A 4,268-nucleotide genomic window follows, 5' to 3' on the forward strand; every position below is an offset into this window, starting at 1 on the left:
AGCTCTTCAGCTCCAGGCGAACGCTCTACCACTTGAGCTACAGCGCCACTTCCGGTTTTCTGGTGGTTTATTGGAGATAGGAGTCTCACGGTCTCTCCTGCCCGGGCTGGCTTTGAACGCGATCCTCAGATCTCAGCCTCCTGAGTAGCTAGGATTACAGGCGTGAGCCACCAGCGCCCGGCTTCACGACAATTCTTTTGAATTTAATTTTTGTGGAATTGTCTAGTTTAAGAAAATCAATTACACTTTATGTATAAAAAATGTTCTGTGCTCAATTCAGTAGCACATACACTAACATTGGAACAATAAAGAGAAGAATAGCCCCTGAATGAGGATGACACTCAAGTTCGTGAAGCATTCTAGATTTTTAAAAGAACAGATGCTGGAGGGTATGTGGACAGAAGGGAACCTTAATGCATTGTTGTTGGGAGTTTAAACTTGTTCAAAGACTTTGGAAAGTAGTATGGCGGTTCCTCAAAAGACTACAATAGAGCGCCCCTAAGTCCCAGCAATCCCATTTTGGGCATTCACCCAAATGATCACAAACAAGACCATACTAAAACTACCAGCAAAACTATGTTCATTGCAGCATTATTTACCAAAGCTAAGATACAGAACAAAACCCGAGGCCCCACAGTAAACGAATGGATCAAGAAAATGTGTGTGTGTGTGTGTGTGTGTGTGTGTGTGTGTGTGTGTGTGTGTGTGTGTGTGTGTACTGGAATTCTATGCCTCCATCAGAAAGAATGACATCACCCAGTTTGTTAGGAAATGGAAAGACATGGAAAAAATTATATTAAGTGAATTAAGCCAGGCCCAAAGAAGTGAAGTAAGCCAGGCCCAAAGAAAGATAAGTCCCATGGTTTCCTTAATTGCAATAACTAGTATGTGTCTGCTACAAGCAGAAAACATCATATAAGTTGATGTAAGGCAAAATGAACCCCAAGATAAGGATTCAAACGGTTTTTATTTCTTGCGATTGTTTCTAAGATATTTATAAGATGAATTCTTTGTTGCTTTGTATGTTCCTCCTGCAAGCTAAAGCCCCTGTTTTCACTGTGTTTGATGTTGGTATACTTTGTGCAGTGGAAGGGAAACACAAATCGTTTAAAAAGGGATGCAGGTGGACCCATTGCAACAATGAGATGAACAAGTCGTTATGTCAAAAAATGATTTTGGCCGTGTGTTGAGGGATGTGGACAGTGGGGGGGGCTGGGGGGGAGGGGTTGGTGGGTGTGGGGGGTGGAGATGGGCAGGGATGGGAAGGGGAAACAAAGGAGGAGGAAGTGGACCCATTGCAACAATGAGATGTACAAGTTATTATGTCAAAAAATGAACTTTACAACTTTGGGGGGAGGAGGACAGGGTGGGGAAAGTGGGGGAGTATGGGAAGGGATGGGAAGGGGAAACAAAGGACAGGCAACAATGCTTGATAAGAAATCTTGCCCATGTAATTGTAACTCCTCTGTCAGTATTCTCACAATAAAAAAAAATGTACTCAATAACTCACGCATGTAATTGTAACCCCTCTGTATGGCATTTTCACAATATAAAAAAAGAAACATAGGTCCTGTGGTATCCCTTATTTGCAATAACTAATGCATATCTGGGATAAGCAAAGAAGGTATGGTAAGGCAAAAAAAAGGAGTAGGCAACAATGCTTGATAAGAAATGTACTCTTTACATTTTCCATGTAATTGTAACTCCTCTGTATGGTATTTTCACAATTTAAAAAAAAAAAAGGTCAAAAGCATGTGCATATGACTAGATAAGATGATGTTAAGGTAAATGAACCCCATGATAAGGACACAAGTGGTGTTTTATTTCTTCCTGTGGTTTCTAATATATTTATAATGTACGATGTGATTTTTTATATGTGCATCCCCCACAGTTAAACCCCTGTTTTCACTGTATCTGATGTTAGTGCACCTCCATCTTGTATATACACTTCTCTAATTTGGGGATGGAAAGGGAAAAAACAAAATGGTTAAATAAGGATACAATATGACCCATTGCAACAATGTGATGCACAAGAAAGTATGTTGAAAAACGAACTTTACAATTTAGGAGGGTGGGGGAGGGGAGTGTATTTGTGGAGGTGGGAGGGAAGGGATGGCGGGGGGAAAACAAAGGAGGAGGTAACAATGCTTGATAGGAAATGAACTATTAATTTTTCATGTAACTGTAACCACTCTGTTTAGTACTTTTACAATAAAAAATATAAAAATGTTATGGGATGGAAGAGAATATTTCCCCTATTTTACCCATATAATATCATTAACAAAGAAATTAATGCAAAACACTGATATGCAGATATTTTGAATAAATGTGTGTTTGTGTATGTGTGTGTGTGTGTGTGTGTGCATGCCTGCGCATTTTCGTTCTCAGAGTTTGAATTCAGTGCATCAAGGTCCCCCTAGGCCATTCCTCTCTAGATTGTTGAGCTACTATATAAGCTACATCTCCATTCTTGGCTCTTTGCTAGTTCATTAATTTTTTTTAATATTTTTATTATTTTTTATTGTGAACATACTGTACAGAGGGGTTACAATTACATGGGCAAGATAATGAGTACATTTCTTATCAAGCATTGCAGCCTCCTCCTTAGTTTACCCTTCACATCCCTTCCCAGCCTCCCCCCGCCCCCCCCACGCCATCCTCCCCCCCACACCAAAATTGTAAAGTTCGTTTTCGACATGACAACTTGTACTTCTCATTGTTGCAATGTGTTCACCTGTATCCTTAAACGACTTGTTTTTCCCCTTCTCTTCCACAAATTATACCGACATCAAATATAGTGAAAGCAGGGGTTATACTGTGTGTGTGTGGGGGGGGGGATATACAAAGCAACAAAGAAATAATTTTAAAAATGCGTTAGAAAAAAATTCATGAAAGAAAAAAACATTTAAATACATATGTAAGGGTTCATTTTCCTAACATCACATTATCTGAACTTTTCTGCTTGACTCATACATATACTAGATATTGCAAATAAGGGAAACCATGGGACCTATGTTTCTTTGGGCTTGGCTTACTTCAGTTAATATAAATTTTTCCAAACCTTTCCATTTCCTAACAAATGGGGCAATGTCATTCTTTCTGATGGAGGCATAGAATTCCATTGTAATTTTTTTAAAATAATCTCATTAATATTTTTTGTCCTGATTGGCTTCCAACGGTTATCCACAGATCTCAGGTTCCTGAGCAGATACCCGAGTAGACAGGATTACAGGTGTGACCAACCAGCACAAGGCTTTCAGAATAATTTAAAAAGTAGAAAAAAATTTACTTCATGGATGCTTGTTTATCATCTCCCGCTTTTAAAGCATTTTGGAGTGATTATATGTGAATTTATTTCATTTTTGGATTCTTAAAAGACAGTAAGTGATGGAATTTAAACGTTTTAATCTTTTTTTTTAATTGGTCATGCAGCATGAAATTTGGGCTTGGACGCTCTCCCTGTGCCTTTCGGGTGAAGGTGAGTGCTGTACACCTTGAGCCACAGTGCCACTTCTGCTTTCCTAGTAGTTTATTGGAGATAAGAGTCTCACAGACTTTCCAGCCTGGGCTTGCTTTGAAGCGCATTCCTCAGATCTCAGCTTCCTCTGTAGCCAGGATTATAGGTGTGAGCCACCAGCTACTGGCTAGTTTTAGTACTTTTTTTAAAAATATTTTTTGGGGGTCTGATCGTGGGGCCTGAACTCTGGGCCTGGGCACTGTCCCTCAGCTCTTCAGCTCAAGGCTAGTGCTCTACCACTTGAGCCACAGCGCCACTTCTGCCTTTTTTCTTTTTTGCTTATGTGGTGCTGAGGAATCGAACCCAGGGCCTCATGCATGCAAGGCAAGCGCTCTACCACTGAGCTACCTTCCCAGGCCTTTAGTACTTTTTAAAATGTATACTGGAACTGTGGAACAGAAGAAATTTGTCTCTCTTTAGACCTCAATTTATGAGCTCAGCTCTGAACATGATAACCCAATGTCACCAGCACTGTGTTGAAGACAAAATGTGACAGAAAACAATTACCGTGGGCAATAATTGCTATGCTATTATTTCTTGGACAGGATGAATATTGAGTTGAGAGAGTAAGGGAATGGAGAGGATTTTGCCTACTTTTTTATTGCTTACTTTTTGAAATTTTGAATCATTTCCTTCCCCACTGTGTGTCTTTGGGACATGCACTTAGTGCCTTTAATTACAATATTTCCTAACACTAAAATGGTAATAATATTAGAATTATAGCAAATGTTTTCTTAAGAATTAAGAGAAA

The 4,268-nt window shown here is 39.5% G+C and overlaps 1 non-coding gene across 1 annotated transcript; it reads left to right on the plus strand.

Moving 5' to 3' along the window:
* Positions 1 to 267: 267 nt before the first annotated feature.
* LOC122121613 lies at positions 268 to 369 on the plus strand. Its single transcript, XR_006149980.1, has one exon. It is a non-coding gene; the product is annotated as a U6 spliceosomal RNA (small nuclear RNA).
* Positions 370 to 4,268: the final 3,899 nt, after the last annotated feature.

Source organism: Dipodomys spectabilis, unplaced genomic scaffold, assembly GCF_019054845.1.
Source record: "Dipodomys spectabilis isolate Male_0828 unplaced genomic scaffold, ASM1905484v1 ptg000191l, whole genome shotgun sequence".
In the NCBI taxonomy this organism is placed as follows: Eukaryota; Metazoa; Chordata; class Mammalia; order Rodentia; family Heteromyidae; genus Dipodomys; species Dipodomys spectabilis.